Consider the following 27,173-nt stretch of genomic DNA (forward strand, 5'->3'; position numbering starts at 1 on the left):
CACACCTTTCCCTGGGGTAAACACCGATTCTCAAGGATCACACCACAGTACACAGCGAGGAAGGAGACTAATGACTGGGAACATTCCTTTCCGAAGTCTTACACCAGTTCCAGGGGAACTTGGTAGACTGCCTTCCCCACGAGACTCCCTTCCTGTATGCAATAGACCCCGGCCTCTCTGCTGCTGGTTAAATTCTCATCCAAGGGCCTTTGTTCCCTGTAGCCAGTGAGAGAAGAAGGCGGTGTATTTTGACAACGTAGCGTGATAGAATCCCCACAATCACTGCTCGGTAGAATGCAGCCGAGCACATGAGGGCAGCGTGGAATTGTCCTATATTTTAGTGTGCAAGATTTCTTTTCTTCCCAGCTTGTTTTGAAATCCCTAGAAAACAGAACTACTTAGAAACACCATCTCTGAGACTGTTTTTCTGCCTCAAGCACTCTGAATATTTCAGTAGCCCTAATTAATAGCACTAAGTCTTTGCTGTTCTCAGAATGAATCATTAAAGGTAAAAGAGGTGCATGATTTGTTTCAATTCGAGACGACGGCAAGATCAAGTAGAATTCTCCATTCCTGAAAGTCCACTGATGTGCAGCAAACATGCCTTCAAATCCAATTACCTGACCCTGGCTGTGAAGTCAGTGTCTAAAGGACAACACACATCAGAAGGGAAATAAAGACACCAAGAGATAATTTTATGCTTCCGCTCAGAGTTGGAGAGCCTATGTCTGCGCATCAGTGACAGTCTGGAGTCTGAAATCTTCAGCAGGGTGTCACCAACAAACCCCACGCCTGCCTCTGGCTTGGGTCCTGAACCACTGCAAACCAGTGATCCGCAGTTCCCTGGAATGATGTCAGCCCGAGGTAGCGAAGCCCTTCACCTCCAGCCCTTTATAGAGCATTTTCTTTAGCTTGTGCACAGAGGCCCAAAGACTGGGGCCTCTTTTCTTCTATTTTCTTCAAGCAAAGATGCACCAAAACCATCTCAGTTACAGAAATTTACCTACCTGACTGCATCAGGTAAATCCTATGGCTTGAATGCCCTTTTGACCCTTAACTCTGAGTGAGAGTAGTCACAGGAAGAAGCAAGAACTGAGGCTGGAGGGCACAGGCTACTGGCCCAGAGCACTTTGGTCCTCAGCACCTACACAGTAGCTCACAAGCTCGTGTGACTCCAGTCTCAGGGATCTGACGTCCTCTACTGCGTACTGCATGCCCACAGTGCATGCATACATAATACATACATACATACATACATACATACATACATACAAACATACATGCAGGCAAAACACAAAATAAAAATTTTAATTTCAAAAGAATCAGGGCACCACACTGGTCTGTGTTCTCGGGTATAAAGACCAACAATGCAAAACCATACTTCTATAGGGCAATGTACATGTTTAAAGACTACCTCATCAAGAACAAAGGTCTAATTGATTCTGTAGTTCCGTGAACCTCACACCCCCCAGACATTTGTTATCTCCTACATCGCTTTATTAGAATCCGTTGTTTTCTGTCTACCAAGTTAACACGGATGACAATTTCTCAGCCCATTGAGCTTCTAGATAACTCCTATTGTTGGGTTTTTCCTTGCCTTCTGTCATGAAGACCACCTGCAGGACACACGTCTCCTCTCCAAACCCTTAGGACCAACTACAGATGCGGGGGATGTGGCCGTGAAATCACGTGATGAAATCTGACTGGAGACCGCAGTCCAGGCTGAAAGCCACAGAAATGAACTGAGTGTGTATCAATTCTCATCGCCTTTGGCCTTGGTGGGGATAGACGTGCAGAGGGCCAGGAGAAAGTGCTGCCGTTACAGGCTCGTTGCTCCATTAGCAATAGCGTGTCTCTTAGATCTGCACCCGAGCTTCACTTTTAACATGTTGTTCATCTGTGTCCACTGTCATTCAAAGGAAATTCTCCGGAGACATCAGCATGTACACTGATAATCCCAGCGATCAAGATCAAGGAGGACCTGAGACCAAGGTCACCCTTGACTCCATTTGGAGCTTACGGCCAGCTAAGCTACAGGAAACAGTGTCTCAAGAAAGACATGCCTTGAGGCAGTAAAATGGTAGGCAGAACTACAAGATGCCCCAATATCCATAACATCAAATTGGTTATCAAATTCAATATCAAATAACAATTCCATTTGCTACCAAACCAAGCGTTACTCCAGACACTGTGGTGAGGGATTTTCCGGGCATAATTTGGGTTTCAAAGTCAGTTGACCTCCAAATAAATAGAGCCTAGGTAGACCTTGCCTGATTACACAAGTCTGCTACAAGAGGACAGGCCTTGCTGGTGGAAAGAGGAGAGGTCAGAGAAATGAACCATGGGAAAGCCCAGGGTACCACCCCTGGCTCACAGAGAATCCATATGATGATAGATACAGATGGGGTTTCAAGGAACACCCTCCACTGTAGGACCACAGGGACTTCAGCTATACAAAGGCAGACAACTGAATTCCACCAACAATGAAAATAAACCTAGAGGTGAATTCTTTCCCAGAACTACGGACAATAACCTCATGTCTGGCATGCTGATCTTAGCACGGATCTGCTAAGTAGAGAAGCTATGCATTGCGAGACTTCTAACCCTTCAGCTCCACACTAAACACATGGATAGTTTTTAAAAAGCTATTGTGTTTGTTGAAATTTTCTTGTAAATAAATACTAATATAAGATACTATTATCCCAAAGAACCATGGAGTATATGAGCCCAAATGGGACTCCTATTACCCTCTCCAAATCTCAGGAAATATCCCAAAAGAGACACCATTGGGCGTGTGAGTGTGTGAGATCCCTTACAGACAGAATTTCAGCTGGTGGTGAGCCACATTTTTCAGATCCTGTGCAAGAACAGCAAATGCTCACAACTGTTAAGCCAACTCTCCATGCCCTTGACAATTAGTTGTTTTCAATAAAAAAAAATTGAAAACAACCAAACCTCCTTGCACTCCACTAGGATACATAACATTTCCTAATGTGCCGCTCATTAGACCCTGGCTTATCAAGCTGAAGGAAAGGCAATTGGTGTGGGAGCCTGGGTTTTGTTTAGATCCTGGAGAGAGCACAGTGGGAGCATCCTGACTTCCTGCTCTGCCAGCTTTGCCCTTATTCTACTCTGAGCAACAGCTAACTAACACAATATTCTTGAGTCAGGGTACCAGAAGTCCATGGGGAAACACGTTAGCTCCTAACACACCACTCTGGCATAGCATCTTTCCCCACAGTATCTGATTCTGAGATCAAGCTTGCTAACCAGTCAGAGCCAACAAGAGGTTTCCCCCAATTTTACGAGAACTTGTAAGGGGAAGAGGTGAAACTAGTCCTAAGGGAACTGGAGCTGAGTCTGTTCACATCTTCACCTCCTTGGAAACACATAACTGCTGGTTCGGAGCCACCCATGGCAAGCAGAGCTTATCATAAACAGATAGCATGTGTCAGGTTGCTGTAGGCCAGGTTCTGATTGCAGGGCAGCTTCCTGGGTAACATCAGATCATGCCAGATAGCCCTCGATCTCACTTAGAGTTCTCAAGACTAACTCGAACATTCTAGAGTATAGCAATCTTAAATGAGGAGACTGCTAACTAACGGAGCCTACGAGCAGGACACCACTCAAGACCTCAACCCAGAGAGTTTTGTCTTTCCGGGGCCTCACACCTATGACCAGATGTCCAATCTCTCAGGTCCAGTGCAGACAGGTCACACAGAAATGAGACTACCTCTACCCTGGAGGAAACCACCCTAAGGCTTAGGTGCTCAGCTCACTCTAGCTCCCAAATGTCTGCTTTCTCTGGGTGTCTAAGAACAAACAAGCCCTGGGGCATGTTCTAATTCCCTGCATACAGGTGTGTGGAAGTGCACAGCCCACACTAGGAGCCAGTGATATTCTCTCTCTCTCTCTCTCTCTCTCTCTCTCTCTCTCTCTCTCACACACACACACACACACACACACACACACACACACTTCAGTAACTTGATATGCCAGAACTCACTCCAAAGAAGGGCTTGTTGACCTAGGGACTAGGAGGCCATTTCAATCAGTACTGAGCTATCAGATGCAGAAAGGCCACCTGGCCAGAAGTCCCATCTTTACCTGATTGGCTCACACATAGTAATCAACTGGTGGAGGCCATTTGGCCCTGATGCAGGGCAACTCAGGAGGCCATTTTGGCTCCAGGGTTCTGTTTGTTGTCAGCCGAGGTAAAGGCCCAGCACCTCTTCTTTTGCCCTCCCCTCCACAGCTGTTTCCATGTATATTATACCTCTTAGGACTAGCTCTAATAAAGATTCAGCGTGCTAGCTTCATGCCTGAGTCTGTCTCATCCGCAATGCAGGAAACCCCTGCTCAGGTCCATCCCTTGGCAAGCCTTTGCTTAGCTGGGGGCGGGACTTCCTGCTCAAGCGTCTGAATCTAGCTGATCTGGGATTTAGAAGCTGGCTTGACCACGGGGGGCAAAGCTGGCTGGGAGACTTGAAAGCTTGGGGATCCCAGGCAAGAGCGGCACCTCTGGGGAGAGCAAACCAGGTCCTCTGTGAATAGCTGCTTAGTGTGGGATGATGACTCAGTAGTCATGACACAGAGAGGAGGCTTTGATATCATTCTCTCTCCAACTCAGCCTTGCTGTTAGTGGCGTCAGAAAACACACAGAGACTTGGGGCATCTTATCAATGATGAACCACGGAAAGAACAGCTCCCAGATTCAATTTGCCTGTTTGTTCTGGAATTCTCCTTCCCTGCAGATGCCCTGTTAATTGGAATGGTTTTTCCTAAGAGGTGTGGGAAGGCTAATAGGATTCCTTCACACGATTGTTCCTCTAACACTCACCTCCCGGTGGTCCTCTGAAATGTATTTGAAGCTATTATAATTTTTTAATTGTAATTTAATGAATTCTTTGGGGAAGCGTGTGATTAAAAAAGGGTATATACCTGCTGAAGAGTGAGCTAATAATACATCTTTATAGAAAGACGTGATCAAAGGCATCTGTGGATTATACTCCTTTAGCAAGTCATGGAATTAAACTTAAAAATGTATGTCAAAATACTTACAAATGATTCCAATTTGGTAATAGATAAGACCATGAATATTGTTCCAAAATGAGGAAATCGAGTGTGCCGAAGGGAACGAGAAGTCATAACTGGATAATTGAGGGTGAAGGTTCCAGCAGTGGTCCCTAAAATACTTAGTATAGGCAGATGACCTTCATCTTCATCATTCATTCCTGGAATTGTGTCTTAAGAACGTACCTTCTGATGAGAAGCCAAGGACAATGGCACGGGGTTTTAATCCTACTTCATGTTCTGGCTTTGTGGGAGCCTAGCCAGTTTAGATGTTCACCTTCCTAGACATGGATGGAGGGGGGAGGACCTTGGACTTTCCACAGGGCAGGGAACCCTGACTGCTCTTTGGACTGGAGAGGGAGGGGGAGAGGAGTGGGGGGAGGGGGAGAGGAGGGGGAGGAGGGGGAGGGAAATGGGAGGCTGGGAGGAGGGGGAAACTTTTTTTTCCTTTTCTCAATAAAAAAAATAAACTTATGCACTTAAAAAAAAAAGAACGTACCTTCCAATGCACAGATAGAGATGGAAAAAAGAACTTAACTATTCCCTAAAACACAGAGTAGAATCTTGATCCTTTGGAAGTAGACTTGTAGGAAAGGGTAACTGCTTAACATCCTTTAAAATTTTTGTTTTATGTGTTTGCTGTTTCACCTGCACATCCATCTGTGTGCCATTTGCATCTCTGATATCTGGTCAAGCCAGAAGAAAGTGCTGGGTCCCTGGAGCTAGGGTTATAAACAGTTGTGATCTCCCATGTGGGTGCCAGGATTGAGCCCAGGCCCTCTGGAAGAGTCTTCAGTGCCCTTCACCACTGAGCCATCTCTCCAGCCCCTGTGCTAATTTTGAAACTGTTTTAAGGTTTCATCTTTGATAGCCAAAATCAGATTTCAGAGCTCATATATCAACCCTGACTATTAAGGACATAAGTTTGGGTGTTGGGGTTTTTTTTCCTTGTAGGGGAGTTGGCTTAGAGCAGAAGAACTGAGTTTCCATGGGAACCCAGGGTTTTAAATCAATAAGAAGCCCTGACCAAGGAGCCGGAAAAGCCATGCACGCCAGGGCAAGGCTGGTCTACATATGCACCAGGAAGACAGATTGGGATGTAAATTGACCCAGTCAATGGTGAAGAAAAAGACAGCCCAGAACAAATGATGCCTCATGGATATCATTCATTCTGTCCATTTTACTGCCTAATGGGCCTCTATTAGGGATTGATAGATGAAGGAACCAGGCTCATCCGTATAATTAATCAATCCTAAAAGCTACGGCCAGTGTCAGCTTTGGAGCAGATATCTACCTAGGGAATCCTCCTAGATTCTTTCCTCGCCTGCACTCAACATTGCGAAATAAATACATGACATCTGAGACACATCAGGTGTGAGGCACTTCGGAGTTTGAGTTCCTGAGGCTCAGAGGGGTAGCATCTCGTGCAGCCCAAAGGCACCGAATTCCAGGCACTGGTGCCAACTCCTCAGCCACACTCAACAGATCATGGTCCAAGCTCCACGGAATACATGAATCTAGATCAGCCAGTAGCTCTTGTCTCACAGAACCCCATTCAAAACATGGTTCTACATCTTCTTGACCGTCAGTAGCCCATCCCACCCTAGCTGCTGCTTCACGCTAGGAGTTTCCGGATGTTTAACGGCCATTGCCTACTGTTCATTTCCTAACTTCATCAGCTGCTGGTAAGAAAGACACTTTGAAAACTCTTCTGGTAGAATACATATGAGCTGTTAAATCCATAACAGCTTTGTGGAGTAAATGCTATTTTTTATGCAATAAAGATCTTTCACCATGCCGGTGCTATCTGACCAAAACCACATGTTGTAACCTCACCCCTTGGACATCATTCTGCCAGGTTCTTGGTTTGTCTTCACTTCTGACACAATCGCCTGGCCCAGCAGACCTGGTGTAGAATACACATAACATGCTGTGCATAGTAATACCTCTGAAAACCACACCAAACTGAGGCATGAGCAATGGAGATCCTAAGACCTCCGGAGGAAACGCATCGGCAAAGACAAAGCCCCTAGCGTGTGTGAGTGAGACGGACCCAATGGCTGAGGCAAACTGAGGGAAACACCTTCCTGTACTAAAGCCATCCTCAGGAAGCAGACAACGTTCCTGAGGGACTGGATTTCTGTGTCCTTAAAAAGTACAGATTGGGGCTGGAGAGACGGCTTGGTGTTCAAGAGCATGGGCTGCTCTCTCAGGGGACCCAGGTTCTATTCCCAGCTTTCATATTAGCCAGCTCACAACTGCCTGTAACTCAAGCTCCAGGTGATCCGATGTGTTTTCTACCCTCTGTGGGTACACACACACACACACACACACACACACACATACACACACCTTTTAAATCTTTTTTAAAGTATGAACTGAGGATGAAATATCATCCATCGCTAAGAGCAGGTCTTGATGAGTCCCTTCATTAGAAGAGTCACCTTCTTGACTTGTATGTTTTTTCAGATGAAAAGCCTTTTTACTTAGCAGCACAAAATAGCCCATTATTAAACGAACCATTATAGAATTATCAGTCAGTGGTGTGGATTGCTTTTAGTCTCCCGTTCAACTATTTCTCCCTAGGTTAAAGGTGCATGAACAACTGTCTGTACTTGGTGGAAGGTAGATGTGAGACAGCTTTGGAAATGATCTACTGTTTGCAATGACCCTAAGAGAAAGACAGGTTGTATCGGAGATTCCTGTGGGATGCTCTCTGGAATAACCATACAAAGCAGGCTAAATCCAAAGTAGGTGGCTGTCCAAAGGGTATGAGTTTGCAGGAAATTGGGATAATACTCAGAAAGTGCACATCCTTTATCTCAGGTGAAAATAAAGTAGGGATAATGTCAGCAGCTGGCACTAGGTCCCAGGAACAATGGGTAGGATGGACTGAATAGGGTACCAGGCTTGGTTCTTGGATCTGGGTCTGTGTGAGTAAAGCCCTGGGTGCAGGACCTCCTCTCAGACCAATTTTGCTGGCTGTTCCCCTCCGGGCTCACAGGTGCACTCTTGGAGGATGTCACCCTAGTGGGAGGCAGTGAAGAGACCCCACTCTAAACATTTCACCAAGCCCACAGCAAAGCTACAGCAAGCAGGCGTGGCTGACGCTGGAGTTTAGGACTTATTGGTGACACGAGGGGACAGGTGTCCCTGGGGATCTACGCCCCAAAGGCTCCCCAGCCTTTTCCAGGTTCTCTTTGGAGGAGCGGCGCCTGTCTGTACCCGCGCCTCCCAGAGCTCATCGCAGGTTAAAAACGAAAGAAAGAAAGCTGGATCAGAAGGGTGGGGTGCTCGGTCGGCTCCATCTCTAGGCCCCCCGCCGCTGCCTCTCCTGCGATGCTGATGCCTGCCTCTGTGTCACCTTGGTTCTCCAGCGTGCGGCGCTGTGCCCGCTTTTATCTCGAGAAGAGAAGCATAGCTTAGTGCTCTGACAGCGCGGTTCAGTCCGTGGGGCTGGAACCGAATAGCATTCACTGAATCTGCGGCTTTCATGAAGTCTCCCTACGAGGTCCTTCACTTTGCTCCTCAACGTGGACTTCCCCCACCCCCTGCCATTCTAGGCTCCCTCCCTCCGTTGCTGCCGGACTCCCTCCTCTGTCGCTGCCCACACGCGCGCTCCTCTGCCCCGCGGTGGCCCCAGCGCCCAGCCCTCCAGCCAGAGGGAGCCAGTCACCAGACGGCAGCACCTGGCTGGAGAGGTTGGGCGGGCCGAGGGTAGGGATCCGCGGGAACCAGAGAGCCTGGAGCTGGAGCAGAAGCTGGACCAACCGCGAGCGGAAGAATGGAGTCTCCCCACAGCCTGCCGAGGCTGATGTGAAATTGGACCATCTGCTTCCAGTTCGTCTGTTACCTCTTCTTTTTGTGTTTTCTTCCCTCGCCATTCACAGAGGAGTGAATTATTAAATCTTGCTCCGTTCCAAGACAGGCGACCACGATGGAGTGACCCACCCTGTCCACCACAAGGTAAGCAGTGCGCTAAGTTGCTGGAAGGCTAGGAGCTGGCATGGATCCCAGCCAGATGTTCCACGTCCTAGGATCCCCGAGCCTTTGGGTCCTGGCTCTCAGGTCCCCAGCCCCTCTGGTGCCTTTTTGCATTCCCCACTCCGAGGAGACATGATGCTGAAGTCCACCAGAGGCAGGAAAAGCTAGTTACATAACCAAAAGGAAATGTGTCTCTTGGGTTTTCATTAGCAGCTTAAAAACTCGCCTGGGGAGTGGGGGGCGCGGGAGGAGGGGTCTGCCTGCCCTGGGCGCCAGTTACTATGGACCTCATATCAGCACCTCTGGTGAAGATCAAACACACTGATGATGGGCAGGCAGGTGCGGCTGGCGGATGTAGGCAGGGGGAGTTAGGAAAAGCCCATTGTCTTGGTGGAAGGCTGTAGCCTGGCTCTGTTTTGGCATAAAGAGGAGAGGATGCGAAGGAGGGAAAGTGAACAGAAGGAGGAATAAGCCCTGAGACAGGGGAGGACTCCACATGGTTTTCATCAGTAAACCCGAGATGTGGCAGACTGATTGAAGACACCAACTAGGAAGATGTCCTCACAAGTAAACTAACTGAAAGGAAGGAGCTGCTTGGACCAAAGGAGGTGTTTATGCCGTTTAAGGGACTGGGTGACTCTGCTGGCTTAGCTTCTCTCCTGGGTAAGTGTTCATTTGCACCAAGAGGTTAAGCTTGGGTTAGTTTTTAACTGAAATGGCATTCATATTCCCCAAGCCTAGTGAAGTCCTGGGTGGATCCACAGGTATTTACAGGGCTGAACAAAGAGAGACTCTTAGGGGAGAACAGATCTTCATAGAAACGACCACAGAAGCCAGGTGAGCTTAGAGGAAAAGGAAATCACAGAATTTTCCAAAGACTCCTTTCTCCACCTCCACCCCCCCCATATACACAGAAAGAGGAGAGCCCCTCCAGTATCTTGGATTTGGTAATTCATTGCATCTTTACAATGCCCCCAATTGCTTTATCCAAAAGTCTCGGGGTCCTGGGGAGCACACGGGTACCCAGTCCTGTGCCACTTTCCTGCAAGCACTGTGCTCTGGCTACCTTTGTCTTTTGCTGAAAACGGATAAAGGGAATGTTGAAGAAAGTGGGCTTCCTACAGCCAGGGCTGAGCTAACTAAGCTTCGCCCATTTTGCCTGGAGAAGGAAGGAGCTGAGTCTCCATGGCGACCCAGGTGGGAGGGGACATAGCAGCACCAGTGACAGGAAAAACCGTTGGACAAAACTTTCTTGGCTCCAGGCAAAGAAATGCCCTCCGTGTCTATGGAGGGGGGGCCCTAGGGCATCACTTGGGCCCAGTTTCCTAGGGGTGACCCATGAAAGGATACTTAGACCCTGCCAGGCTCTCCTTCAACTCAGCAAAGTTTCCCATGTCCGTGAATGCGGTTCAGCAAGCAAGCTCCCGGTTCAGCACCAAGGCCAGAGCAAGGTGCAGCGTGTTCACCTCTCTGATAGGATGGCTGACCCAGCTAGCCACCTCTAGAGCTTTTAGGTCTTAGGAAAGCAATCATGTCCTAAAAAATTCCCTGCTTGTACTGAAAACGGGCGTCAGATTACCCAAGAAATTACGTGGCACACAGGAGACAGCAAATCAAACAGTCCATGCATGATGGTGCATCGAAGTGACTGTTCAAAATAAATAAAATAAACGGGAGCTGCAGAAGACTAAAGCTGACCTAAGAACAGAGCAAAGATAGCTCCTCTGGGAAGGAAAACACCACACACACACACACACACACACACACACACACACACACACATGGAAGAGAGAGAGAGAGAGAGAGAGAGAGAGAGAGAGAGTCTGAAGAAAGCAGCTGAATTTGAACCGAGAGTCTCTGACTCACAGAAAGCACCATTGGCTCCTGCTCCTCTCACGCCCTTCTGTAAATCTGTGCTATACACAGTGTCAGGAAGGTGGTGTGATGACATCCTGGCCCGTGTGAGAGCAGCCAACCAACTCCTGCCTAGGGTCCTCTTTAGATCCAAGAAAGTAAAGAAGCAGTTTACTCTTCTTTCAGTCTGGACCAGATCCTCAGCAAAGTGAGGAGCTCTTGGGATAGGGAGGTAGGAGCCGGTAGTGAGCTCTTTGAGTCAGCATATGAGCAAGGTAGCTGGTTTTCCAGGATTCCAGACACAGCGAAGTGCACAGGACCATTCCTGTTCATAGAAAGAGGGAGGACTCGCGCAGGGGAAGAGGCTAATTATCCAAGTTCATTTAGACACTGGTCCAGGTGAGTACAAGGTTCCATTCAACCTTGCTTTACTGGAAGCTGGTCTCTGGTTTGCTGTTTCCATCAGTGGTCCTAGGTCCCCACTGATCATGGTTCTTGAAGAAAATAGTGCAGGCAGTTGCATGCCAAGTAAGAAAGCCTAGGGGCAGTGGGTACAGCTTAAACTGTGGGACTTCACCAAGGTTTAAGGAGAAGAATAAATGTCAGTAACACTTCTAGGATACCCGAGCTTCTTTCCTCTCGAGGGCTCACTTGTGTGTGAGATCTTGAGCTGGTCCTAACTTGTTATTTATAAAGGTAAACCCAATATACTTTGGTATACAGCCGGACTTCCCAGCACCCTGGATGTGGTGCTGTTTCCTAAAGACGTGCATACAGAGTGTTTGGGATGTGTCTAAAGGAGTGTGTTGATGACTGTTATACTTCTTAAGTCCTCTCTAGCTAGCACAGGCAGAGCTGGGCTTTCTGATCACAGGCGAATGGGTGAGAGATCATACTGTCTCTGGAATGTCAGATCCTGTTGGGTGTTGACAAGTTTATCCATGTTTTAATTTATTCGGCTCGTTATCTGAAATAGAAGTGATGTGTAGAGTATTTTGGGACTTAAACAAGCTGTACTCTGGCTTCGATCCATCTGCTATTACCAACAGAGGGGAGCTGGAGATGAGAGGCATGCAATAATGGAGACTGTCAGATAAAGAGAGTGGCTTGCCTCTGGGTTTTAAAGTCCAAAGTCTCCCGCAGATTTTGAGAAGGCTGTGTATAAACCAAGCATAGGAAACTTCTCCGTCTTTAGTTCCAGTGGGTTCTATGAAACAATCAACTGATCTATTGACCAATAGCCTTTAGTCATGGTGGATTCCAGGCTCACAGATTCAGTACTAATTTTCCAAACTATGACTTGCCTACTTGCCGGGTGGCTTATTACCGAATAAAGCGCCATTATGTCCTCATATCGTCAACTGCACACTCCTGGTTAATTGGTTTACGCATTGCCAGTAAGATTAGTTAAGGAGAAGAGCTTCATAAGATGCACCGCTGTTTTCAGTTCTCTTTTAAATTCTTCGAAAATTATATCAATGCTTCATTTTCTTATTTCTGTAACATCAGCAAATAGTGCATTTGTGTCTCTGGCCCAGGTCTTTACTGCACAGGTAGCACTTTTATAGATGGTTTCCTCCAAGCTAAGCAAATGTTTTTGTTCTTGCCTATGTTCCCCCTGCCTCTTGCAAACCACCTCTACTTTATAGACTTCTTAAAAATAGAAAAATGCTTTAAAATGAACAGCAGGGAAGGTCCATTGGTGATTAAAACGGGTGAACAACCCCTTTTCAAGGCTTAGCACCAACCTTTGGTGTTCAAAGATAAAAAAAAAATGAGTCTGCCTTCCAGAGTTCATTGCTGATGGGAGTCTGTATGAAGGGAAGCTCTGCCTAAAACAAGACAAAACCAAACACCTCATCCTTGGTCACATAAAACAAGAGTAGCATGAAGGTTGCAGAGGAAAGCTGGCCATAGAGAAACTGAGTAAGGGGCGGGGGACATGAAGAAAAGCAGTTACCTGTTTCTCTCCAAAGTGATCGTTCCTTTCAAATCACATTTTAAATGGTGAATATCAGAACTTTAAACTTGGTGAAATCAGGTGTCTAAATGTAATTAATTTAGATTCAGAACTTAATGAGATATGTACTATTATTTCCTTACTTTGTAATAATTGTTACATAAGAGCCAAAGGAGAATTAATCCATCCAGAGTTTTACCAAACTATGAAATTTCCTGATATCAGGGAAGTGGGAATTGCTGGTTAGGCTGGAAGCATATTAAAGAGCTTCCAAGCCATTAGAAGTTTCATTGTAGCGGTTGTTTCCATTCACATTAGTTGAAGTGTTTTGGAATCTAGCAAATTAGCACGCAGCCATTTGAGAGTGAAATGGATTTTAAAATGTGTCTTGAACAATGGCAAATAGTGACTTCTAGAAATAATTAAGTCCATTACAGAAGGGTCGTGGCAATCACGGTTGACAAGCTAGTGGAATCCAAGGGTCTTCCTTCCATTGCCCTAAACTACCTACAGCATTAATTACTGGCAACACCAGCTGCCTTTGCTAAAGCAGAGACCACCTATCCTTAAACGTGTCCTAAGATATAGCCTTCATGCAGCCGTACCTTAAACCAACTATATTCATTTGCTTATTAATGAACAGTTACTTGAACAAACCCTCAGAGAATTACTTTGCTCAGTGATCAATGCTCAGACAGTCGGTCAAATCTCTACACTATTCGGAATTCAGTAAGACCATCTATCAGCTGTGCTAATTGCAGTACACAGAGTTAATGCTCAATTGTTTGCCAATGGTGGCTGGAGTCACATCTCTGCAGATGCCTCCAGGTTGAACTGAACGCCTTAACCCCTTCTCCCTGTGTTCTGTATCTCCTCACAAGTCAACTCTGATCCGGGTCTATCAACTGATGATACTTTTAGCGAGTAGATCTTGGCTAACTCTCCTCCACCCTGCATCCCAGCGTCCAGTCTTTAGCCACAGAGGTACCATTTTTGGTATGAAACTTTCACAAAGGAACTGGCGAGTCCATCTGTGGGTGAAAAGATCCTCATCCCCCAGATGCTGTGTGAGACAACCCGAGAGTGAACAACACGTTCAGGTTTAGTTAATCCCCTTTCTGCAGAATTTCCCTTTAAATGTACAGCCATCGATTTTTCCCCCATGCAGCATGAGGACTTGTTTGTTTGTTTTTATTTACTTTATGTCACCCAGCAGGACTTCTTGTGCATATGGCAGTATGCTAGGGAGGTCATTTGCTCCTTGGTTAAGAGCCCGGACCCTGGAGTCTCGTAAATGTATTTACATCGAGGTTCAGGTATATCAGCCCCTTCTCTCTATTCGGTGGCATCCTAACAGCCCTGCTGACGATAAAACATTACTCCCTTGAGCCATACACCTTTGCTGGCCAGCGGAGGCTTTACCCCTGTGTCTTCTTCATTCAGAGGTCCAAGCGGAAGGATCAGTCTGACCTGGAATGCCCCCTTCCCAGGTGAGGGAGAGAAGAGCATCAGCATTGCCAGTGGCTGATGGGATGGAGACATGGCTTTCCTCCACAGTGAGCTACCACAGCCATTCAGCAACAATGAAGTCATAGACTTCATCTTCTTCAAGGACTGAAAGTGAAAGGCTGGTCATAGTAGTGGCTCCCACCTTTAATCCTAGTGCTTGGGAAGCAGAAGCAGGTCCATCTCTATGAGTTCAAGGCTAGCCTGGTCCACATAAAGAACTTCAGGCCATCTAGAGCTATGTGCTGAGACTCAGTCTAAAATAAGATTTCAAAAGTAAAAAAGCAAAACATCACAGAAGGTGGATAATTGGGGACAATTAAATCATCTGTGGTACAAGTTACACCATCTCTGTGCTTTTGCTTTCCAGTCTTTTCAGTGAAAATAATGACACAGTCATCTCCACAGGGACGTGGAGGACCAGCCTACAGGGTCCTGTTCTGAGCAACACCCAGCATGAAGGAAGTATCTTATAAATAGTAGGCATCGCCGTGTCTTTGTTACCTGCGGCTGTGGGTGTTGTGTTACAGTCACCGGCTTCATAGGAAGGATTTCTAGGGTTTCAGTTACCCTGACTGTTAACATTAGTCTTGAGCCTTTTAGGATAGCACAAGCTCACACAAGCCTTGTTAGAGTGTGTGGCTCTATTTTATTCATGCTCTTATTGTTGATTTCTCCCTACGCCTAGCTCATGAGGCCATGCTATGATGGGTGTGTATGGAAACAGTGAGGCACAGACAGTATCTGACGCTGGGCACTGTGTGTGGAGGCACTTGCTGCTGTCTGGGATTAGATCTCTCACAAGATGGGTGCTGCAGCGGAAAATCCCCTAGTAAAGCAATCAAACAAAATAGAGGGTTCTTCTTATGCCTACCAACGGACTTGTTGATGCTATGTGGGGACTTAGATGGATGGATTCCATTACTAGAAAACACGAGTTACATGTTTTTCCAAATGCTAATGCCAGCTAGCAGACCAGAGAGAGAAGGGGCCACCACTTCCACTTGTCTTTTAAAGCCATACCTAACTGCAAGAAGACCTAGAAATCATAGTTCAACTCTGCACAGGAGAAAAGAAACTTCTGGAGACCACACACTGGATAGCTCAGTGTATGTGTCCATTATTAACGTGTGGCACCAAAGAAATACGATTAATATGGATCAGGCATAAAAAGCGGGAGGCAGAGCTGTGGGAATGTCCCAACCACACAACGTTGGAAGGGGCAGAATTTGGTGGTGCCCTTAAGCCATCTTAGGTAATGCATTATTTAAAATAAATTAGTTGGGATCTTTTGGCTCCTGGAGTGGGTGTAGATGGCACAAACTTGTGTGATTTGACATGTGCTTGCTGAACGGTTGGGGTAGACACAAAGCAGAGCCCACTTCACAGCTCTTGCTCACGAATGGTTTCTAACCCTGACAATTACACCCACGCCACGTCTAAGCACGCTGGAGAATTAGATGCTGTCTTCCAATGCTTAGTGCTCTCTGTTGACTAGCAATTTGTGTTTTGTTTGGTATCACATAACTGTCTATAGGTTAGACACTTGCTGTGAGCTTGGGTTGAACTTGCCTAACACTAGCCCACGGTCTCCTAAAAACAAAACGCTCACTTTATAAGTGGTATTTCAGAGCCCCTGCCTGACTCTGGAGAGGTGGTACCTTTGGGGACTGAGAGCGCCATCTTCCCTAGAAACAAGGGGCAGAGCCAATGCTGAGGGGAAGTGCCACAGCGCAGGAGGAGACTGAGAGAGAGAGCAGGAAGAGAGGGGGCGAGCGCCAACATTTCTGTCTCTCTCACATCTTTCCTGTTCCCAAGATTCAGGTGTCAAAGCCACAGACAAGGGATGGGGAGATGGCTCCGTGGTGCCCTGATCATATGGCCATTGTAGATGCAACCTCTCTGTACTTGCAGTACTCTAAAAACGGAGACAAGATCCCTGGAGCAAGCTGGCTAGTTAGACTAGCCATACTAGTGAGCGTTGGGCTCTACTGAGATACAGACCCTAACACAATGAATAACGTAAAGAGCAATCAAGAAAGAATCCAGATGTAACTTTGAGCACACACATACACATACACACAATACACACATACACATATACGCAAATATACACACACACATACACATATACGCACAACACACACAAACAATCATACAAACACACATGCATACACATAATACACATGAGGGAAAAAAGCCATAATCTACCCACGCAGGACCCAGCCTGAAATGATAATAATGCTACATGTCTTCCATGGAGGACTTAACTGAGCTAAAGAACTCTTGACCACTCTAAATACTCTACCATTCCAAAACAAATAGCATCTCATAGTAGATCTATGCTTTGTTTGTGTGTGTGTGGGGGGGGGAGTGTGTGTGTAAGCGAGAGAGTGTTTGCGCATGAAGGTGCGGAGTGCATCTGCATGTCTTAGTTTCTGTAGCTGTGAGAAAACCCTTACATAGGCACAGCAGGAGCACCTGTGAGAGCTCCCATCCTACCTCCCCCACCACGGGCACAGATACAGAAGACATCATACATAACACAAGAACAAGAGCAGAGAGGGGAACAACCCACTGAGAACAGCTCACTATTCTTGCAATCATGGCATCCATCTCTGGGGACAAAGGCTTCCTCTTCCAATCCCTTCTAGCAGGCCCTACCTCCCAGCTCTGTGGCTCTGGAGACAAAGTCTGGAGGACACACCCCAACTACAGCATGACACTATCAGGATGCCATCTGTGGTAGTTTAGTGTAAGTGGCCTCCACGATCTCACAGGGAGATCTCACAGGGAGATGTGGCCTTGTCGGAAGAAGTGTGTCACTGTGGGGGCGGGCTTTGTGGTTTCCTATGATCATGATACTGCCTAGTGTAGCATTCCACTTCCTGCTGCCTTCTAGACAAGATGTAGGACTCTCACGTTCAGCACCACATCTGCCTGCACACCTCCATGTTGTAACGATAATGAACTGAACCTCTGAAACTTTAAGGGAACCACCCCAACTAAATGTTTTCTTTATAAGACTTGCCATGGTCATGGCATGTCTTCACAGCAATAGAAACCCTAGCGAAGACATCATCCTAATCTCAAGAAGTACAGTGTCAGTGCTAACAAGGAAAAGGCACACCCTTCAGCTCGCTCTTTCTTTCTTTCTTTCTTTCTTTCTTTCTTTTAAAGGCTTATGTGCCTGTACTTGGGGAGTGTATGTGAGTCCATGCAGGAGCCTGTGCGGGTCAGAAGAGGGCATCAGATTTCCTGGAGCCCGAGTGACAAGCAGTTAGGCTGCCATTGTGGCTCCTGGAAACTGAGCTCAGGACTTCTGGGCGACGCATGCTCTTAGCCTCTGAGCCACACTGCAGCACCAGCTACTTGCTCTTGACGTTCTCAAAGGTGAGGAAGAGACAGAGTCCCTGAAGAGCTAAGCTAAGTCACCTTGGAGGCTCCACACATTGCTCCCTGCAGAGTCGAGCAGAGTTACATATATCCAGAGTTTAAAACCTTTGTCATCTCTCCTGGAGTGGCCGGGTCCAAAGCAGTGAAGTATCAGACAGAGAAAACAAGATGAAGAAGACACGATGGGGCTGTTAAATTACACACACCCAGGTGTGCAGTCCTTCATTTTAAAGTCTCTGATTTTAGGGAGTCCCTATTCTTATCAGCACTTGTGGGGAGTTCTGCCCCAAGCCAGTGTTCCTCGTGCATCCTGAGTCACTACGGACATGTCTCTGTAGACAGAGGGAAGTACCCACAAGGAAGAAGTCACCTTACTTCAGTGAAGTGTGCCCCAACCCTCTGGTTTTCAATGCAAAGTCCCCAGCTAACCCTAACACAGCAATCTGAAGCCCCAGTGCTGGGCAAGACACCTGCACTCCCCTCTGGGGATCCTGACGCACACTGGAGTTTGAGCTACTCACTAAGCCTTTCCTACAGTCTTCGGGAATGAGGAAGTCTGAGACAGGCTTCCCCTCTCAGCCTTCCTCCACATTGAAACCTCCAAACTTTGCTCACTGAAGAGTCCAGCAAAGTCACTCTAAGGATGGGACAGGGGCCTGCCTTCCACAGCTGTGGGAGGTCTCGTCCTGGCTCACTGCCTGGAGGGGTGGGAGGAGGCAAGGTTTTCAGCCCAGCAAATCAAATCCATCTGAGTCCTTCAGGTTGCACAGATTAAGTGAGACTCCTAGGTTCTCACTGTATTGACAATGCATCCCTGAGAATTACAGTTAATCCACCCAGAAGGTTCTCTTTTCTTTTGTGAAATTACTCTTTAGAGACAGCATCAGCAAGGAAGAATGGTGTGCCACATTAAGGAAAAGGAAGAGAGACCTTATCAGGACAGACATTCCTTCAGGGAGGTGAGGGGAATTATGGTCACATAACATTTATTTTAACACCAAGCATCTCCTGGCTGTCTTCGTTTACAGAACTTGGCCTTCAACAGCAGCCTCCTCTGCCATCTTAGCTCCAGGCAGGGATTAGTGGATCCAACCTCTATGAGTAAGTCAGAGCAGGGCCAGATAGTGGATCTTGTCCAGCACGTACAAGAGACCTGGTTTCATCCCCAGTACTTTGTGTGTGTGTGTGAGCGGGGGGGAGGGGGGTGTAGATAAGAGAGAGAGAGAGAGAGAGAGAGAGAGAGAGAGAGGGAGATAGAAACAGGGAGAGAGAGAGAAAGAGAGAGAGAGAGAGAGAGAGAGAGAAATCAGACATGAAGAAGAGCTGTTGTCTACCACGCATGGAGAGCAGCTGCATATTCCTATGGTATGTAAGTGTGCAGATCTTTGAAAAGTGGCTGCTTCTATTGGGAGCAACCTAGACAACTCACAAAGGCTTTTTTATCTGGCAGCCATGAGTGAGGCAGCTTGAGAAAGAGGTGTTGGGTTTAGGAGACAGCTCAGAGATAGAAGGGAAAGGGAAGACATCTAAGTGTGCTCAGTGCAGCAAACTAGCAGAAAAAAACGATCCAGGTTCTATGCCCTGGGCAGTGCAGGAAGCAGATGGTCACTCAGGAGCTCAGGGAGCCAGCTGATGATGGACCCTGTCCAAGGAAAGCTCCCACACTGTGCCCCGTGAGCGTGAGCAGGAGGAACCACGCGTGGCCAGAGTCCAGGTGCCGAGTGCTGGCTCCAGGGATAAACAGCCCTGCTGGGGAGGAGGATCGGGAGCTGCGGCATCACGGGTGAAGAACCACAGTCACTGCCTGGCCACACTGAGGAGCAGGCTAAGGAGTGTCTTTCCTTAGCACTGTGGGAAACGCACAAGGCTGGTTACAAACAAGATACTGGCTAGTCCTGATGATGATGGGAATTTCATCGTCTAGAGCAGCGGCTGCTCAAGACTTTTCTCTGAGCTATGAAAACAATATTGTTTCATCCACATAGCAAATATTATTCAGTCAATGCATCAAAGCCGTATAATTTTGTGTGTTTTCATGGTATACATATGCATATTTGTTTACCTGCACAGAGAGACCGGAGAACAGCGCCAAGAGCAGATCCTCAGTGCCACCATCCCTTGTTCTTTACTTTGTATGTGTGTGCATGTGTGTACGCATGCACTGTGTGTGTGTGTTTGTGTGTGCGCGTGTGTGTTCTGCATGTGCTGTGTGAAGGCCAGAGGACAACTTTAAGAGAAGTCCCTCAGCTGCCACCATTCTTCGTTCTTTACATGATGTGCGTGCATGCGTGTATGTGTGTGTACATGCATGTGTGTACATGCATGTGTGTACATGCGTGTGTGTACGTGTGTGTGTACATGTGTGTGTACATGCGTGTGTGTACATGCGTATGTGTGTGTGCATGTGTGTGTGCATGCGTATGTGTGTGCATGTGTGTGTACATGCGTGTGTGTACATGCGTGTGTGTGCATGTGTGTGTGTGTACATGCGTGTGTGTACATGCGTGTGTGTGTGCATGCGCGTGTGTGTACATGCGTGTTTGTGCGTGCGCATGCAAGTGTACTGCATGTGCCATGTGGAGGTCAGAGGACAACTTCTTTCAGAAGTCGATTCTCACCTCTCACCATGTGGGTCCTGATGACAAAACTTTTGTCACCAGACTTGGCTGCAGGTGCCTTTACCTGCTGAGCCGTCGGACTAGTCCTGCCGTACAATGTATTAATTTTTTTTGAGATGGGATCCTTCACTGGCATGGAACTTAACCAGTACTCGAGTCTGGCCAGCAGGTTCCAGGGTCTGACTGCTTCTACTTTCCCATGATTGGTGCTAAAGCACATTTTTGCCTACAGGGATGTTCCAGGGAGCAGATCCTGGCTGTGAACCAATGTGAAGGGTAGCCACAGAGAAACCTGAAACCCACAGCAAAGATCTAAAATGGGCTTCTAGGGGAACACAGCTCAGGCTGAGGTTGACCTAGAAGCATGGCCCACTTCAACAAAAACACCGAATACAAATTAATTTAAAACTTCAAAATAAGTGAAGATTATTTTTACAAAGCTCAAAATGATTCTGAATACATTTTTTTTATTTGTCCCTCGAGAATTCCACACATGTATACAGCAGATTTTGAGCGTATCCACCCCGACTCATGCATCTGACTCCCCCAGACCCCACCGCCACACCCCGCTCCCCCTGAGCTAAGACACTGCAACCTCGGCTCTCCTTGTTTTTGTGGAAAAGGTGCTGTTTTCACCTTCACCTAAGAGCAGCGTCTTAAGCGCCAGTCTGCTGTGTGTAAAGGTGGAATTTGTTTTAGATTAGCAATGCTAAGTCTTTTGAGAGACTGGCTATCAGGCCATGGCAGGCAGGGGTTGGTAAAGGCTCTTAGGCAGAATTCCAGAATCAGGCAGTGCAGCTTACCAAAAACCGTTTGACCACAGTCACCTGGACAATGCTAAACTCATGTCCATGGAGCCCCCACCAAGTGAGTGCATAGCCCTGGATAGTATTGTAGTTAAAAGATGATCTCATGGTCCAGTGATACACAAAACTGGCCTGGAGCAGGAGAGTCAAAACCACTCTCACAAGTGTTAACTCACACTAGATTCTTGGCATGGTGCTTAGTCCATATGCAGAAGACCGTCTTTTTATTGCAAACAGGAGTCCCTTAGCACTGACGGGGATGACCCTAAGGTGACCTGGGTCACCTAAGGTGAGTTCAATTAGAACTGTAGTCTAATTGCAGCCATGGCTGTAAGGTCAGCAAAGATTCACATGAAGTCGAAACGCTTGGGTTCTGTAAATGGAAGTCTCAGGAAATGCATGGGTACCAATGTGAATCTTCTCCAGGGGGCTCACACCAGCGTTAACATGTATTCCATGTGTTCCCCGGGTGCCGTGTCTGAATGACAGAGGAATAGGAATAACCCGGCATGCCAAGGGGAACAAAGTGGATGACTTTTCTTCTCTGAGGTGTGGAGAAACTGGAACAGAGGCCGGTCCCTGGTTTCTGGTGTCGCTGTGTTCATATTGTTCTTTGGGTTTGCCTTAGATAGCTTAGCTGGTTTAATGCTTGTCACACAACACACAAAGCTCGATGTGTACATACTGGATGTTCCCAGTTCTACATAAAAACCAGGGATGACAATGCATGCTTGGAATTCCAGCACCGGGGAAATGGGCATGGGCAGATGCCAGGGGCTCACTGGCCAGCCAATCTAATCTAACGGATGAATCTCAGATGCCCTTGAGAGTCACCTGAGGCTGACCTTTGACCTCTACATCTATATGCATGTATGAACCTGGGCCTCTGCACACACACACACACACACACACACACACACACACACACGTTGATACACAAATGTTCAAAATCTAAGGCCTTACGCTGTTTGTTGCAATCATATTCCCTTCACGGGGCCTAAGAAATTGGAGTTCACCGTGTTGTGCTGCTCCGTGGAAGCTTTTAAAGATCCAGGGCTCTACCAGGCAAGCGGTCTAACTCCTTTGTGTACCACGTTTACCAGCTACAAAACAGTGGTGGAGGAAGGGAAACCACTTCCAGTTCCTTTGCATGCCCTGTGTCTCTAAGAGGATGGAGTATTGCAGGGATTTTGCCATCTTACAATATTTCTTTCAATGCCAAGGTTATAGGTTATTTAAGAAGCAGTTATATTATTTATAGAGACACTGATGGGATCTGAAGGGGAAACAGTGAAGTTTCAGGATAGTGTATGGACATAGCTTACATGATACATACAAGATCTCAGATCTAGAGAACAGCATAACAACTGAACCTGACATTCTGACATTCAGCTTAGTCCTTGGTTGGGAAGATAACCCAAAGACATTACATAAATCAGAGCGCTCTGCCCACCAGCCCACAGCAACACTGAGGCCAGCACGGTGATGAGTATGAATGAGACCCTCCCTCAGTGAAGATGTCCCTGTAGGGTGAAGGGAGCTACCCAATGAGTTCTTGGATCCACCCTGGAAACTTTTACCCACAGAAATGAAAATGGAGTGTGTGTGTGTGTGTGTGTGTGTGTGTGTGTGTGTCCTCACTTTGGGAAACTAACCCATTATCTTTGAGCTTGCATTGAAAGCAGTTTCCCAATTTTGTCTTTGTAGTAAGGAGGCTGCTTGTTTATTTCCCAACTCCTGAAATAATCACACAGTTATTATATTAATTAAATCACTGCTTGGCCCATTTGCTCTAGCTTCTCATGGCTAACTCTTCCATATTAATTTAACCCATTTCTACTCATCTGTGTATCGCCACGAGGCTGTGGCTTACCAGGAAAAGTTCTGGTGGGTCTACATGGCATCTCCCTGACTCTGCCTCCTTTCTCCCAGCATTCAGGTTAGTTTTTCCCACCTAGCTCTGTTCCCGTATAGCTCTGCTATAGGGCCAAAGCAGTTCCTTTATTAATCAGTGGTATTCACAGCATACAGAGGGGATCCCACATCATGACTTGGTCAGTGTTTTAGCAATCCTATGCAGCAAGGAAGTTTCCCACAAGGCTTAAGATGTCTACATTTATGAAGCTTGGCCAGCAAAGGCAGAATCTTGTCCATTCTCTTTACCTAGGCCTTTCTCGTTTGTGTGCTATACATTCTTAATCTGCAGCTGTGACAAATAGCAAGACCAAAAGCAACTTAGGGGAGGAACAGGCAAATGTGGCTTACGCTCCAGGTCTCGCCCCACCAATGAGGGAATTCAGGGCACGAACTCAAGCAGGAACTGAGAGGGAGGCCTGTGTGATATCACACATAGCATTGTCTCTGACCAAGGAATTCACTCATAGCCACAGAAGGATGCTTCTGGGGCACAGGATCACACTTAGCCTGCTTTCTGAGACAGCTCGGGGACACCTGCTCAGGGGATGCTGCCACCCACTGTGGACCCCAGCCATCTGGAATCAGTCAATAACCAAGAGGACAGTCAGAGGCCAACCTGAGCCAGGCAACACCTCAACTGAGAGTCCTTTCCCGGGAGACTCTAGTTTGTGGTATATCGACAGTTGAAGTTATGACAGGTCAACTATGTCCCCTGTGGATAAATGCAGAAATTCAGATAAACTAAATAAAAAAAGGAAGGGAAGGAGGGAGAAATGAGGAAGGGTGAAGAAAGGAAAGGAGGATGGAGAATAGGAGAAAAGGAAGAAGGGAGGAAGGCTGAAAAGGAGACAAAGGAAGAAAGGGATGGAAGGAGGAGATGCATAGGTAGTAAACATCTCAGGTTTTCCATGCGTTCTAGCTGAAACTGGATCATTTTATAGACTTCGCCATCTTTTATCTTTTTTCTTTTATTATTTGTATTGCACTAAACATTTTTCTACCCTCCCTTCCTCCTCTGCCCTTCTACCTTCCCCCATGATCCCCATGCTTCCAATTTACTCAAGAGATCTTGTCTTTTTCTCCTTCCTATGTAGATCCTGTATGTCTCTCTTAGGGTCTTCTTTGTTATCTAGGCTCTCTGGGGTTGTGGACTGTACGCTGTTTTTTCTTTGCTTTATGTCTAAAGGCCACTTATGAGTGAGTACAGGCGAGGGGCGGACATTCATGGCCCACTGCCTTCTTTTCTTTTTTTTTCTATCTCTTCTCTAGTCTGGAGCTGTGGATGGGCTGTAGACTCTGTGTGGTGCCATTCTGCAGCCATCTTGCTGACCCCAGCTGCTCCCCGAGCTGCAGATGGCAAAGGCTCAGCACCGACTGTGGTACAGCCAGATCCTTCGTTCAGCCTTCTCTTTATTCCGCCCTTCTCAGGGAGAGCCTCCATCTCCACGCTCCTCAAACCAGTGTGCATGTGTTATCCAGCCCGGGCTGTGTGCTCTTGCCAAGATTAACTCCCCCCACGGTGCTCCTTACGTTCTGTTCTGCCAGGGCAATTACTAGATTCTGGTGTCGTGCTGGGGAGGTCTTCTGGAGCAGGCTTATCTGTACTCTTCACTGATGTTAGTATGTCTGGCATCGCAGATGTGGCTTGGCACAGAATAGGTGGGTAATGCCATTGGATAAATGTATGACAATTTTGTAGATGCTTTGGGGAAAATATTTTCATTCAAGTATTTATTGAACATCTACACTGCACTAATTGCTGTGCTAGACATAGCAACTCTGAATACTATATTTTGAACATACAGTGCATATGTGTACAGGTGCATGTGTGTGCACGTCCATGTGTGGGCAGGTACATGTGTGTGAAGTTGAATGTGTGTACAAGTGCATGCATGTGGGTGTGTGTGTGTGCAGGCATATGCATGAGCAGGTGCCTGCTGCGCAGGTGCGTGTGTGTGCAGGTGAATGTGTGTGAAGTTGTATGTGTGTGCAAGTGCATGCATGTGGGGGTGTGTGTGTGCAGGCACATGCATGAGCAGGTGCTTGCTGCGCAGGTGCGTGTGTGTGCAGGTGCATGTGTGTGCATGTCACCTCAGCATCACTCTTCAGCATGTCCTTGGTTTCAGGGGTGGATCCCCTTGCTCCTTGAAGCACTTTAAAGAGTCTCATGCAATTAGAGCTCAGCTGTCCCCAGTCTCACTCCAGACATCACATGACCCACCCCCTAAAAAGTACCAGGTGAGATGTCATAGCCCCATGCATAAAGCTATGTGCTGGTTGGCGCTGTTGGCCATTTTGTCCAGATCTAGAATTGCGTGGGAGACAAGCATCTGTTGAGAAACCAGTCGTTAGGAGAGGTAGATGGTACCGTCCCGTGGGTTGAGGTTTGGACTGAATGAAAAGGGAGAAGCTAGCATGAAAAACTCCATATCCCCTTTCACCATCAAAAATCACCTGGTCTTTCACGGCATCATGGCGAACAACTTTAACCCTAGTATTTAGGAGGCAGAGGCAAGCATATCTCTATGAGCCAAAGGCCAGCCTGAGCTACAGGTCAGTTACAGGCCAGCCAGGGCTATACAGTGAGACATTCGCTCAGAAAAGTGACCCTGTTCAGTTCTGATACAGAGCTGTAATAACAGGGGAGTCTGCTGATGAAGATGTGTGTGTGTGTGTGTGTGTGTGTGTGTGTGTGTGTGTCTGTGTGTGTGTGTGTATGTGTGTGCGTGCGCACGCACACACACAGAGCCAATTGATAGGGAATGTGGTCAGAAGGTACCAAAGAGAAACTTTACGTTTAGCATCGACTCTTCCGCTTCCAACCCTTTCTGCTAGGGGAGATGTCTGACTCACGATAAACCTATGCCTGTCATTTCCCCACCCGTGGCCGGGAGGACAACCCCACCAGGAGTCCTTAGTGCCGTTCACAAACCAGCCTGGTGGTAGCAGAACGCGGGGGTCATGTAGGAGAGCAGAGGCTGGCCTGGCAGGTGAGGGTTTGCGATGCTCAGCTCTTGCTTCATAACAGACCGAGCACCCTCCAGGGCTACCCACCTATCCTCTCTCCACCTCTGGAGACCACGAGTCCAAGCTTATAACAATCTTTTACAAGGCTGTTACCCAAGAGCCTCGGGGCTGCATTCATTTCAAGTCCTCTTGAAAAGGCTTGTTGTCCTTGGCAACTCGGTTCCTTCAGGATATACAACTGAGCTTCTCATTCTCTGGCCTACCATCCAGGAACTATGTTTCATGCCTTAGGTGCTCTTTTGCTTGCCGTGCGTGTCATTCCATAGGACCTTACAAGCTTCAGTTGTCTCTTACAAGGAGGACACAAGGGATATTTTAGTGCTTGCGTGAGCAGCTTCACCCCACTCAAGACCATCATTTTTCCTTCAGGTCAGCTAATATCCCCACTGACATCTGCAGAATACCCTTCACAGAGTTGTCCAGTTCAGTGTCTGAGCAGCCAAGAGAATGTGTGTGTCCAGCAAGCAGCACAAAACTTGAGGATCACTCTCAGACTCTTCCTACCATGAGTGGGTACAGAGCAAGGGTGGTGATGGCCCTTCCCTCTTCTCAGACTGGATGTAGGACTCCCATGTATGCTATGCCAAAGACCTTTTCCAGGAAGCATCTCCCAACTCTAAACAAACTCCCATTCATCCTTCCTCCAGGTGCAAAGAAGCTGATGCAGGCAGGTGGGATGAGAAGGGATGGGCTAGGGAAACAGATCCTGGCATGTGGGTCTCTGGGGCCAAGGAAGCATGGCAGAGAGCAAAGAGCCACCACAGACAGGCCCAGCCACTTCAGCTGCCATGATTCCTTCTCCACGATGGACTGTATTCTCTGCACTGCAATCTAGAGTAAACCCTGCTGCCTGGCAGCTGTTTGTGTCAGGTACTCAGTCAGAGAAACACAAAGAGTAGCTCCCCTGTTTAAGCACAGTGTTCCTGAAGTCTTGGTCTCCCAGGTTCAGCAAAGGGCCTGGCCTCACTCCAAACCTCCTGAGGCCTGGGAGTGAGGCAGAGGGTGAATGAAGCAGGTACAGTGTGGAATCCT

The 27,173-nt window shown here is 47.3% G+C and overlaps 1 protein-coding gene across 5 annotated transcripts in view; it reads left to right on the forward strand.

The window, feature by feature from the left end:
• The first annotated feature begins 8,369 nt into the window (after positions 1 to 8,369).
• Kcnj6 (potassium inwardly rectifying channel subfamily J member 6) overlaps positions 8,370 to 27,173 on the forward strand; it is a 251,737-nt gene continuing 232,933 nt past the window's right edge. For 2 of the 5 annotated variants that reach the window (XM_041673140.1, XM_041673138.1), the window contains exon 1: positions 8,370 to 9,039. The gene's annotated coding sequence lies outside the window, so the exon portion shown is untranslated. Of the gene's footprint in view, positions 9,040 to 11,039; positions 11,311 to 27,173 lie in introns of those variants that run through there. The other 3 variants (XM_041673141.1, XR_005976227.1, XM_041673139.1) reach the window with 3 other exon arrangements.

Source organism: Microtus oregoni, unplaced genomic scaffold (assembly GCF_018167655.1).
Source record: "Microtus oregoni isolate MIOR12 unplaced genomic scaffold, Mior012 000023F_ref0000262, whole genome shotgun sequence".
NCBI lineage: Eukaryota > Metazoa > Chordata > Mammalia > Rodentia > Cricetidae > Microtus > Microtus oregoni.